Genomic DNA, 13,910 nt, shown 5'->3' on the forward strand with positions numbered 1-13,910 from the left:
GGTTTTACCTGTATATGATCTGGCTTCCTCTTCCTTCAAGCCTTCTTCACCTCCTTATTTATAAAGCGTTATTTCCATTTTGTCTTTCTCTTCTCCTGCTTTTCTTTTCTTTTCCTTGGGATAGCTAGCATCAAGAATTCAATCTACAGAGACAAGCATATAGCTCAGTGGTGCACAGCACCTGCCTAGCAAGCATGAGGTCCTAAGTTGATTCCTGGTAGAGTGGGGGGGAGAGGAGAGGGGAGGAGAGAGGAAGGGAGGGGAAGAGAGAGGAGGGAGGAGGGCAGGGGAGGGGGAGGGAGAGGGGAGGGGAGAGAAAAAAGAAAGAAGTCAAACAACCAATAACAAATGCTGGAGGGGTTGTGGAAAAACAGCTGAAGGGAGTATAGACTGGTACAGCCACTGTGGAAATCAGTGTGGAGATTTCTCCAAAAACTAGGACTAGAGGTCCTATTCGACCCTGTTACTTTCCTTCAGTGTATCTTCCAGAAAGAATCACAAGCGTCATCCTCCAGTGTTTATGCGCACACCCATGTTTACAGCAGCACAATTTGTGAGAGCTAAATCTTGGAAATGACCCAAATGCCCATCAACCAGGCAATGGATAAAAAAAGATGTGTTTTGTTATACAATGGAGTACTATTCTGCCATAAAGAAGATAATCTTGAGACCCTGCTAGGTAAATGGATGCACATTGAGATCATCCTCTTAAGTGAAATAAATGAGATCCACATGCGTAAATATCGCATTGCTTTCCTGGCGTGAGAAACCAAGCGCAAGTGAAGACTAAAGGGTATGGCAGGTCTTGCTCAATAGGATGAAATCATGCACATTCTTACAACAAAAGCAAAATTCAAAAGCATGTGAAGATATCCGTAATATGACTTTTCCTAAAGACGCTTCCTGCTGCGGAATGTACTACGTAAGCCCACGTCTGTTCCCTGCTCTGGTGTCCCCAGGGGTTGGCGGGACCAGCTGGCTGCAAGGAAAGCAGTTACTAAGAACTTCGGCAGTGACGCTGTCTGCATGTGGCCCTGGGCCTGCTCTGCGGGGACAGCCCAGATCATGTTGGGCCGCAGGCACCAAGACCTATGTGACTCAGGGGTGCAGAAACCCCCAGTGAGCTGTGTTTCCATCTGATTTCTCCACTGTCCTGGGAGAAGCTTTGCATGGAATATATTGAAGGGGCTGGCAGGATAGCTCGGTGGTCTAAGCACCTGCCTGGCAAGCGCAAGGACTCAGGTTCAGTCCTGGTGCCACATGCCGTGCCAGCCACCTAAACCAGGCATGGTGGTGCATGCCTGCAATCCCAGTGCTGAGGAGGCTGACACAGGAGGATCACTATGAATCTGAGCTGTACAGGGAGACCTTGTACCAAACAAATAAATAAATAAAAGATTCCAAAAAAAAATTTTTTTTTTTTAAAAAAAGAAACATATTGGAGTCTGAGGGTCCTGCTGCTGATCCAGTTTCTCTTCTGTGTCTGAGTCACTATAACTGCACAGAACATGCAATGTTCAGAGTGAGATTTTTCTTATTAGGGCCAAGTGGCTTCTCCAAATGTCCTCAGGCGCAGGGCAGCAGTGGCCACCTGGCCTCTGTGCCACCCAGAGGAAGTGACAGAGTATGCGGGTGCTGCCACTGTCCCAGAAGGAGGGGAGGAGAGGCCAGGGCCTGGGAGGAGGAAGCGGGCCTGAACATGCCCACTGCTTCACTGTGGCCTCCAGGCTGGCCCTTGCGGTAGAGACCCCAAGGCACCTGCATATGGGTGACGAGGCCCTTCTGTCTCCTGGGTGCTCCCTTTGAATGGCCACCTTTTATTTGGTCAGCGGCAGTTCAGCAAACCTGAGGGTGGGAGCCTAAGCTCCCAGGAACACCGTTATTCTCTTTATTTACACCTGCTGGGTACCTGGGGTTGACCGTAGGGCCTTATGCTGCCCCGTCAGGTACCCCAGTGCTGAGGTGCATCCTCTCTGCCTTTTAAACATTTTCACATTGTTGAGACACATTGTCAGTCTGCATCCTTGCTTGGCCGAGTCGATCTCAGTTAATTCTTCAGTCCCAAGTGCCTGGGATCACAGGCGAGTGCCACAAGCCTGGAGCAAAGCCTTTGCTTTCGAATAGAGGACACGGCCAAGCCCCTGGTGCTGTTAAGGAAGGAAGGGCTTCTGTAGCAGGACCTGCTTCTTTTAGGAATTCTAGAAAACTTTTTATAAGCATCTTTAGAGGCATGATTCGCACTCCATATAATTCCCTCTTCAGAAGTGGGATGATTGATAGTTTGAGGAACATACACAGGTTAGGGTCACTATGTTTTGTTTTGTAATTTTATTTATTTATTATTTATTTATTTATTCTTTTGAGACAGGGTCTCAAACTCATAGCGATCCTCTTGTCTCAGCCTCCCCAGCACTGGGATTATAGGTATGTGCCAACATACTCGGTTTTGAGGCCAGTATGTGGTATCAGGTTTTGAACCCAGGTCCTGGTGCTGCCAGGCAGGTGCTTAGACCATTGAGCTATCTCCCCAGCCCTGTGGGCCACTATTACCACAGTTGATGTCAGAAAACTCTAGGGAGCAAGAGCAGCTCCCAGGATGCTCCCGTACTGCTTCCCCGCCACCCCTCTTTCACCCAGTGCCAGCCATCACTTGTCTGCATTCTGTACATTTGGCTGTTCTTGGGACACTTAACACACTATGTGGGGACTGGGTGTGGTCCCCCAGTGCAATTCCAGGGCTCTGGGGGGAGGACACAGCAAGATGTAAATTTAAATGTAGCTTGTCAAACCAAACAATTTAGTGAGCCTTGTCTCAAAACAAAACACAACACTAAACCCGAGAGTACAGAAATACTGGCAAAAATAGATTAGATGTCAAATTCAGAAGACATTATGTATATAAGCTAATTATATCTATTTTCTCAGAACTGTGGGTTGATTTCTGGACCTTAGCACTTCTAAGTTTTCTTTCGAGACCGTCTCACTATGTCACCCAGGTGGGGTTTGAAACTGCCGTTGTTATGGTTTGTGTCTAGTGGTCCTTCTAAAGCCTCATGCTGTCATAGGCAGGGACTTTGAGAGTTTGAGATTAACTCATGATCCGCTGGGATTATGGGTCTTACTAATGCTCGGATTATGGGTGTGAGTACTACACCCAGCCTGCAGCACACAGCCTGAATGCAATTTAAGGGAGACAGACTTCCTCTCTGTTGCTGTTGTTGCCGCTACTCCTCCACTTGTTCTCTGCAATTTCCTGCCACCACAACAGGTTGCTCTCGCCATGTGCTGCTCTGCCTTGGAGCCAGCTGAGTATGGACTGGAACCTCCACTAACTGTGAGCTAAATAAACCTTTCCTTCCTTCATTTTATGTGTCGGGTGTTTGTCCCAGCAACAACAGATAAGTAACTGAGACAATGGTCCACCTCCTGTAGCCCCCTAGAGGGCTGGCATTTCAGGTGTGGGCCACCAGGCCTGGCCTTCCAACCTTCATTAGAAACATTGCACAGTCATACCCAGAAGTACATTTTATGGGTTTCCCAGGCATCCCTCAATGTAATCTAACCGGCCGTCGAAGTCTGAACAGCTGTTTCTCAGTTGGCACCAAATACTCTTCTCCACAAGGACTTAGAACACAGGCTTCCTCCACGCTGTGGGTCAGCATTCAACACCATGCCCACCCACACAGAGCAGAAAAGGTGCTGGTGATCTGCTCTGGTTCTTCTGGGCAGCGTGGAAGTGGCGTGGGGAGCTTGCCCACATGATCTGTGGATCAGAGCTCAGCCACAGGATAATACTCACTGGAAAGGGAGGTAGAGAAAGTTATCTAGCTGTTTGTATCTTAGAAAAAAAAAAAAAGAAAGAAATGGCTTTGTACAGTGCTCTCTAATTTGTGGGCAGGCAGCAAACAGATTATTATGAAAAATAAAGGCAGCCGGGTGGGCCGGGGCACACCCATCTTCTCAGGTCTCAGGAGGCTGAGGCAGGAGGATCACTATGAGTGCAAGGCCAGCCTGGGCTGTAGAGTGATTTCCTATTGCAAAAAATACATAGAGGCAATCACGCATCATATAGCAATGTTTGAGTTAATGACAGACTACGTCTGCAACAGCAGTTGCATAACATCGTGAGACCCTGTGGCGTTGTTGCTGTCTCTCTGTGTATAAATACTCCCTGTGCTGTTCACACAGGGATGGTGTCCCCTACCACTGCATTTCTCAGAAATTTCTCCACTGCTAAGCATGGCTGTGTTTAAGTAGAAAGGTAATCAGGATAAGATTTACAAAGTAGCTGGTATGGGGACCACTGAGTACGTATATCTACAAGGTGTGATTGAAATAGATGTTTAATATTTGTATAAAGCTTTATTTCAGTAAAAAGGACGTGGTATGAATACCCTTCCAAATACTTCCCCTAGCTAGAACTCATTCCATCGTTCTTACGGTCCGCGGGGTTCTGGAAATCCTCTCTTGTGGGTATTGTTTTAGGTGCGATTAAAAATTCTGGCCAGGGAGATAGCTCAGTAGACTAAGCACCTGCCTGTCAGACTCAGAACCCGGTTCAATCCCTTGTACAACAAACAAAAAAAAAAAAAAAAAAAAAAAAAAATTCTGGTAAATGCTGCTTCTGAGAGCCAGCCGATGAAAAAGACAGCCTTGTAAAAGCCTTACTGTTCGTCCTCATCCACCTTAGTCACTGGGGTCTGGCATCAGAGCCTTCTGTCTTTTCTCTGGAGTCAAAATAACCATAAAAGGGCAACATTTTGGATCAACTCAGGACAGCAGGTGGCCACACCGGTGGAAGTGGAGATGCTCATAAAAGACAACAACCAGGGTTGTTTAGAATGTGGCAGGAATAATTAGACACGTGTGTCTGTAGTAGGGAGGAGGATCTCGAGGAGGATTAACGTCAATGTGTCTTTTAGTGGGACTACTTTACTTTAGACATTTGGCCCAGAAGCGCCGCCCAGCTTTGGGGCATGGAGCGCAAGCCCAGTGCTCCCAAAGCCAACCCCGCCATGGCCACGCTCTTCGCCTGGGGTGCAAATAGTTACCGGCACTTGGCCTCGGCCATGAGGAAGATGTGCTTTTGCCCCAGCAACTGACTGACTTCTGTAAAGCTGGGTGTGTCAGGAAAATCACAGGAGGAGGGGGACATTCTACAGTTGTCACAGATGGAGGAGGACTTCTTTGTTTGTGGCTTGAGCAAAGATGGACAGTTGGGGCTCGTTCGTATAGAGGATGTTCTGTGTTTTATGTTGTGTGAATCCCTTGGTGGCTGTCCCATCCAACAGGTGGCCTGTGGCTGGGATTTCACCATTATGCTCACAGAAAATGGTCAAGTTCTGTCATGTGGCTCCAACCAACTCCTTTGGCCAGTTAGGGGTTCCTCCTCGAAGATGTCTGGCTCCCCCGGCCATGGGGCTCCTGAGAGAGAAGGTTGGGTGTGTCGCTGCTGGACTGAGTCATTCACTAGCTGCTACAGTGAGTGGCATTATGTTCCAGTGGGGGACTGGTTTGGCATCATCGGGATGACAGTTATGCCCTGGGCAGACTCTTCCATTGTTTTTCACAGGAGAGGAACCAAGTAGAGTTACAGGCCTAGAGAATTCTAAAGCAATATGGGTTCTTGCTGGCTCAGCCCACTCGGCTTCTTTAGCAGATGCAGGAGAGCTGTATGTTTGAGGCAGTAATGATCACCTGCAACTGGCTACAAAGGCTGCTTTCCTTGCTGGGCCCCAGAAAATAGAAGCACATTGTTTTCAGAGTGAAAAGGTCACTGCCTCCTGGGATGGGTGGTCCCCGCTCTCTGGGGTTCTGGTTGCTCAAATAGAAACTGGCGAGGTGTTTATTTGGGGCCCGAAGACTATGGTCAACTAGGGAGGAAGCTGAAGACTCAAGAAGACTGGGAACTGGAAAAGCAGGGTTCTTTCTGCCCCTGCTCAAGATCGGAGAATAGCACACCTTTGTCTCTGCCTTGCCTGGTGGAAGCTGCGGAGGTAGGAGGTGACTCCCCACAGAGGTAGGAGGTGACTTCCCACAGAAGCAGTCTCTGGTGGCTCAGAGCATCATTTGGCAGTAACTGATTATCTTGAAAAGGGAGAATTCAGCCTAAGGAGGTCCTATATCCTCAGAAACATGATCCACCTACAACCTTTATTCTAGCTTGGTGGTTTTGTACATGGGCTTGGAACTGCCATTGTCACCTGTGTGTCCCTGGTTTTGAGTCACCCTGCGAGCTCTAGGAGGTGCTGTACGAGTGCCTCACCTCCCTGTTCCGTGACCCTAGGGTCAGAACCAGATCCCTGAGATCCCCCACGCCGCCGAGCTCCACAGTGAGTCGGGGGCTCAGCTAGAGGTGGGGGACTCTGGGTTGGACCTCAGCTGCTGCAGGCCTCGCCCCTGACTCAGCCAGTGAGTGTTAAAGCACAGATGTCTGGGCTCTGCCATAGTGTACATATTGAATTAGAACTTCTGGAAGTGAGAACTAGAAATTTTACTATTTTGGTCAGGTTCCCCCACGTGATTCTTATTTACCTGAAGTTTGAGACTCTTCTTTGACTTCTTAATATTTTTTCTCTTGTTTCATTGTTTGAAAATGGGGCAATTATATCTTGAAAATAGAAAGGCACTTCAGAAGTTTACAGACTTGGTATCAAGAAACTTTTCAAACTAAAATACACTAAAAATCAGTAAAAGGGCTGAGAGCTCACACTCGAAAGGCATGTTTACTGACTTAATGAATATATGCGTGAATACCTCCAGGAAAGGATAAGCCCTAAAGAAAGGTCTTTAACCTTTCTCTTCACTCTCCCCAACCTAATCCCTTAAGGTCAGAGACCATATGATATCTATCTCTACTGCCTCAGCCTGGCACAGAGCCTTGGCACATATAGGCACTCAGTGACTAATGCTGATTGAATGCATGAACTGAGCAACAATTATCAGTGCAGAGCCTCCACAGAGCCTCCGCCTGAGCACGTATGGCTGCCAGAATCTTCCTGCAAAAGCAGGAACCAGTTCTCTCTGGGATTATCAGGAAAGTTGTCACCCAAGGAGATAGACTTGGAGCCCTCTGATCATTCATATGTACATTAAAGTTTGAGAGAAACTAAAAAAATAAGGTATTTATTGTATTTCCTGTGTACAGCCCATAAGAGGGAGCTTTTGCTAAATATGAAGCATTTAGGGAGGGAGACACTGAAAAGTGACATTTAATCTTTTCTTTTCTTTCCTTTTTCTTTTTCTTTTCTTTTTTTTTTTTTTTGTGGTATTGGGGATTGAACTCAGGACTTTGTACTTACCAGGCAGTCACTTATGCCACTGAGCTCTCTCCAGCCTGAAAGGTGACATTTAAGACAAATGCTGATAAATGAATGGGAGTTTTGTAGAGGGACTGAGTTTTAAGGGCTGAAAAGAAGGGAGTTCCTGACTTCAGGAACCCGAGAATTAGCTGGGAAACATAAAGGAGAGGTCAGATGGGAAAAAGTTGAAGGAGGAAGAGAGTATTCAAGATCCTTCTGAAGGAGGTGGGATTTGTTCACTCAGGGCCTTATAGAATTCCTAAGGTATCATCCTTGGCAAAGATAAATCGTATCTGTAGACATTAGCAAGACATGATTGGTCCAGTGCCCTCATGCAATAGGACTGCTCCATGTTGGATGGTGACGTATCCAGCCAATTAGCTCTTCCCTGGTTTTGTCCATGGCTCTGAAATATCTTTGCCATAAGGCTGGGGATTCTTTTTTTTTTTTTTTTTTTGAAGTGAAACAGTTTTATTTCACAGATGTGTTTAAAACTGCAAAGACACTATTTTCTTCATATAAAAACATTGGTATATCTGTACTTTTTAGAAAATGATTATACAGATCCCCTTAAAGAAAACTGCACCTCATTATATGGTTTCAGGAAGGTTGGTTGGAAAAAACATATCTGGACTGATTCCTAAAACATACCACTCCACACTCTGCATCTTTTGGTTCAAAGTATAGATTACTGTCATCAGTGTGTGTTCCTGCATTCTTACATATTTGATAATACACACACAGGCTGGTTTATTAATGCTCCATTGGTTCATCAGCTTTTTCTGCAGGTTCATCCGCAGGTTGTGCAGGCTGTGCCTTTCTCTGGGGCCTTTCTTCAAGACCTTCCAGGAATGGAGACACTTCATCATCATCATAGATTGTGAACTCCAAATCTTTACCAACAATTCCAATGGAAACATTCTTAGTTGTCAGGTCCTGTTCTGCAGGAAGTGTCTCTCTTAAGGCACGCAGACCATGCTTAACCAGTTCATTTAAATTGCACTCCATAAATTCAGACATATGTCTCTCCAAGTAAGTACGAGCTGACTGAGAACGGGCTCCAATAGACATAGCTCTGCAGTCAAAATAGTTGGCAGATGGACAGGTCTGGAAAATGTGAGGCCCATATCATCATAACCAGCAATAAGCAGCCCAACACCATAAGGTCTCCGGCCATACCGCTGTGTTGGTATCTGGGTCTTGCTTCCAATTAGAGATACAAGACGAGACACAGGAAGTGGTCTGTCAAATATGAATCTGGAATCCAAACACTCCTGTCGCATAAAATTACATAAGAGTCTGGCATCAGCAGTAAGACCCGCAATAGAGATACCAATATGGTTGTCAACATGGGAGAATTTTTTTTTGGTGAGCTGCAAGCTCTGACTGTGCCCTCTTCAATGCAACCAACACTGCATGGGTTTTGGATTTCAGCCCAACTGTGGCAGAACCTTGTTTAACAGCTTCCATTGCATACTCAATTTGATGAATCCTGCCCTGAGGGCTCCAGACGGTGACATCGTTGTCATACTGGTTGCGGAACATAGCTGGGAAGCGGACCAAACTAAGAGCCTCCTGCAAAGCGGCGGACTGAGGAGCGCTGCCAAGGCTGGGGATTCTAATCAAGAATGACCACGCAGCATGATGTATCTGTCATCTATTAACATGAAACAAATCACCACACACAAAGTGGCTGAAAGCAATCCTGAGTTAGTCCACCGTACCATGAGAATTCTGAGAAAAAGTGGTCAGCATGCATACGAAAGATTCTGGCAGCCGTACGCGCTCAGGCGGAGGCTCTGTGGAGGCTCTGCACTGATAATCGTTGCTCAGTGAATTTATGTTGCTTTCAAAATTCAGTTCCTTAAAGACTGAGGTCCCTGCTTTTCCACTTACCGTTGGTCACAGGTCACTGTCAGCATCTAGGTCATTCAGGGTTTTCCAGTGTGGTTCTCACCATCTTCCAACCAGCAATGACAGGTCACACCCTTTTCACGTTCTGATTCTGTGACTTCCTGTGTCTCAAACCCGTAGATCTAGAAAGAGCTCCTGTGATTTTCTAGGGCTCACTTGGGTTATCCTTGTCTTAAAATTCTGTGCATCACATCCAGCAAAATTTTAAAATACGTGTGGTTCCTACACATAGAAATTCCAACTCGGCAGGTCTCAGATGGGCTCTGAACTTATTATTTAAAGCCTGCAAGCCAGGTACTAGAGGCTGAGGCAGTAGATGACTCAGTTCTGAGTGACTCGATAACTTAAAAAAAAAACAATCATTGTCTTAAAATAAAAAATAAAAAATAAAAAAGAGCCTGGAGATGTAGATTGGTGTGAAAGCCCAGTACTGCAAAATAAATAAATAAAACTCTCAAAATGACTGTGATGGCCATCCAGGTATAAAAAATCCCTCACAGCTGCTTTGCCTAAACCTTGAATAATTCTAACATCTGTTTTTCCTTTGCCACAGGTAAATTGAGGGAGGCAACATGAGGGGAGAAGGAAAGAAATTAATTGAGAGCTGGTGAGATAGCTCAGTGGATTAAGCATCTGATTAGGCAAGTGCAGGGACCAGAGTTTGATCCCTGGCTCCACATGCCAAGCTGGGTCCACTCATGGGCATGCTGAGCCGGCCACCAAAACTAGGCATAGTGGCACATACCTATAATCTCACAGCTGAGGAGGCTGAAAACAGGAGGATCAGCTGCCTAGTGAGACCCTGTACCAAATACATAAAAGAAATTAGTGGAGAAAGTGTGTTAAAAAGACAGTTATGGAGAAATTATTAGAAGGAGGGGAAAAAAACAAAGAACCTTTGTCCAAAATTCTTCCTTGGTATGCACCGTAACTATCACATGCCCAGAAAGTCCAGGTGACGGGAAGAAAAAATGTGAATGCAAAATGAGAGAACAAGATGGAAAATTCTAAAGATGGAAGGTGGTGGTGGCTAGCAATTGGAATGTGTGCATCAACCTGAACTGTACACTTTTGAAATGATTAAGGGAGTCAACATCACATTCCGTGCATTTCTCCCCCACGGACCAGCCAAAATGAGCCAGGGTGGTAGCACGCACCAGTAGCGCCAGAACTCTAGCAGGATGAGGCAGCAAGATCATGTGCTCAGCCTGGCAACCGAGGCACTTAAGGAGACTCTGTTTCAAAATAAAGATAATATGGGCTAGGGAGATAGCTCAGCGGCTAAAAGTGCTTGCTTGCCTGGCAAGAGCAAGGTCCCGAGTTCAATCCCCAGTACTGCAAAACAAACAAACAAACAAATAAATATCAAAGGACCAGGGATGGGTTCCATTCCCAAGAGAACTAAAAAGAAAAAGAAAAATATTAAATAAGAAGTCATGAATGAACATTGTATCATATAAGTATCATGATTTTATGCACATTGTGCAAATGTGTATACACATTTTCAAGTTTCTTTTCTCTCTCTCTGTCTCTCTCTCTCTGTCTCTCTCTCTCTGTCTCTCTCTCTGTCTCTCTGTCTCTCTCTTTCTCTCTCTCTCTCTCTCTCTCTCTCTCTGACAGGGTCTCACTATGTAGTTCTAGCTGGCCTTGAACTCACTAGTTAGCTCAGGCTGACCTCAAATTTGTGACAACTCTCTTGTCTCAGCCTCCTGAATGCCAAGGTTACAGGCCTGCACCACCACACTTGGCTCAAGCTTTTCTATTTAAGTGATCATTTCTTTATAAAAATGAGGATTTTCCGCTTCTACAATGTGCTCTGGGCCTCCAATGCACAATTCCACTTGTAGCTATTCCCTCCAAAGGAATGAGCACACACCCAGGAGGACACCTGGTGACAGCATTTGAAGAGCATTGTTCACCAGGGGCAAAAGCTGAAAGCAGCCTGAGCGTCTGTCCACCAGGGGATGGGCAAACCAACTGTGCTCTTCAACTGACAATGAGGAAGAGAATGAACTACTTCCATCTCTGACACTCACAGTACTAAGACAAAGAGCACAGGGCCCCAGAAAGTCTGGAATTTATCAAGGCCAATCCCAAACCCCATTGTCTTCTTCCACATTACTGCATCCAGGCTCTCCTTTATTCAAGGTAGTCTCCTCCTTTATTCCACGTCCCGTATGCCAATCATTTCAGGAACCCACCCCCACCCACATGCACACCCCAAAATGTGCTTCACTCTCTTCCCAAGTGTTTCTCAGTCCAGCCAAATCCACAACCATGATTAACCAGTCCAGACCCAAAGCTGACCTAGTAAATGCAGTTGATGTGCCAGAGGTACCGTTATATCCAAGGAGAGAAAGGGATCCAAAGATTGAATGAGATGAATGTACAAGAGTGGATTTATTATGTAACACGTGCTCACCTGATCTAGGAAGGTGTGTAAGAATCAAGCTTTCACCACAACAATAACTTGAGGCTACAGTTGTGGCTGAGTGAGTAAATACTCCCCTACTAGTAGGGAGCCCTTAGGGTCTATTCCCAGTAATAGAAAGGAGGAAAGACAGACAGACCGACAGACAGACAGACAGATAGATAAACAGAAAGGGAGGGAGAGAGAGAGAAAGCAGAAGGAGGAGGTATTTATCCAGAAGATATATTTTGGCCCTTTTTCAAAATTCAGATGGATAAAAGTGCCTGAGGTTACTACTGCATCCTCTGTCTATTCCTTTGAACCACATGTCCACTTTGAGGCCAGCACCTGGGGGTTGTTACCACAGTCGCTTGGTAGTATAACTTTAAGTCTGGGTTTCTAGAAGCCTCCTACTTCAGTCTTCTTGTCCAGGACTGCTTTTTGCTATTCTAGATCTCCTGGTTCCATATGAACTTTAGGATTGCTTTACTCTACTTCTGTGAGGAATGCTGTTGGTGTTTTGACTGGGATTGCATTAAATCTTCATTGGTTTTGGGAGTGTGTTCACTTTGATAATAGTGGTTCTGACTGTTCAAGAACAAGGGGTTTCTTTTTAATTTTCTGACATCCTTGGTTCCAATCTCCTTGTTTTTCAGAATACTGTAGTTTTTCATTTTTCTGGAGGTCTTTTCACATCCTTGGTTAGGTAAATTGTTAAATATTTAATTTTTCATGAAGCTGTTATGAGTAATATCATTTTCCTATTTCTTTCTAGTTGAGTTGATTACTGGTGTAAAGAAATGATATTGATTTTAGTCTTGGTTTTGCATCCTGTTTTTTGAGGCAGGGTCTTGCTATATAGTTCAGGGTGGCCATGAACTCACTGTGTAGTGCATGCAGGCTGGCCTCCAACTTGGAACCCTTCTCTACTGTTGGTGGGAGTGCAGACTAGTACCACCACTATGGAAATCAGTGCAGAGATTCCTTGAAAAGCTAGGATTGGAGGTATCATTCAAGCCAGCTTTTTCCCTCCAGAAAAAAATGAAAACATCATATCACAATAATATATGTGCACCTTTGTTTATAGCAGCACAATTTGCCATAGCTAAATCCTAGAAACAACCCAGATGCCCATCAACTGAGGAATGGATAAAGAAGATGTGGCATTTTACACAATGGAGTATTACTCAGCTACAAAAAAGGATAAATTTAAGGGTTTTTTTTTAACATTAAATGGATGCAACTAGAGACTATACTGTTAAGTGAAGTAAATCAGACCCACATGTGCAAACATCGTATTGCCTCCTTAGTGTGAGAACCTAAAAGGGACAATAAAATCTGAAGGGTACAATAGATACTGTAAAGAACACGTAAGAAAAGGGAATCAAAAGGAAGGAATTACTGAATTGAGGAGAAGGACAGGTGAGCGAGTGAAGGAAAGAGATATATTTATGTATGTAAGCAGGATGGTTTGGACAACTGTACTGGGGATTTCTGTTGGTGTATGAGAAGGAGCAGTTAAAGCTATATTTGTTTTTTCTCCTTTTTTCAATTGTTTAATCTTTTTTTCTTCTTAATTTCCTACATATTTATTTATTTTTTCTTCCTTCTTCCAATTTTACCTGCATATATCTGGTAGTATGAACAACTAGTTGGAAGACAACACTATGCATTTCAACAAATACTGTGAAATTCATATTACTTTGTTAAGTGACATTCTGTATCACTTGTAGTTTTTCTATTTTAATATTATTTTTTACTCTCTTTAAAAAATAAAAAAATTAAAAATCTCTAAGGATAAAAAAAATAAAATTTAGCTATTATGAGTTCTGCTGCTCTACATGAACATGCATTTTAAGACTGCAATATATCTTTAAACTCTTTTGGACATTATGGTCTTCTAAATACGTACTGCTTCTAATGTCATATCAATTACTGCTGTACCGTCTCTCAAGTAATTTTTTTTTTTTTATGGAACAGGGGATTGAACTCAGGCCCTTGTGCTTGCTAGGCAAATGCTTATTCTACCGAGCTATGTCCATGACCCCAAGTAAATGTTTTTTTTTAAAGGTTAATAAATGAAAACAAGAAACAAGAAAAAAAATGTCATAGAACTGTCTTGCTACAATGCTGTATGTGGCTAGATTTCTAAATTTCTGTGTAAAAATATGTAATTGTTTATTCCTTTTTTTTCAAAGTTTTATTGATAAACAGATAGCAATGAGACAGTTTCAAATCAAATCGGAAGTACAGTTTCAACAAATAATACACTGCATATATTCTTC

At 44.2% G+C, this 13,910-nt stretch overlaps 2 pseudogenes; one reads left to right on the top strand and one right to left on the bottom strand.

Annotated features, from left to right (window-relative positions):
- Positions 1 to 4,976: 4,976 nt before the first annotated feature.
- Positions 4,977 to 6,023, top strand: LOC101576893 (annotated as a pseudogene).
- Positions 6,024 to 7,760: 1,737 nt separating this feature from the next.
- On the bottom strand, positions 7,761 to 8,898 carry LOC101589539 (annotated as a pseudogene).
- Between the last annotated feature and the right edge of the window lie 5,012 nt (positions 8,899 to 13,910).

This window comes from Octodon degus, unplaced genomic scaffold (assembly GCF_000260255.1).
Source record: "Octodon degus isolate 3935 unplaced genomic scaffold, OctDeg1.0 scaffold00050, whole genome shotgun sequence".
NCBI lineage: Eukaryota > Metazoa > Chordata > Mammalia > Rodentia > Octodontidae > Octodon > Octodon degus.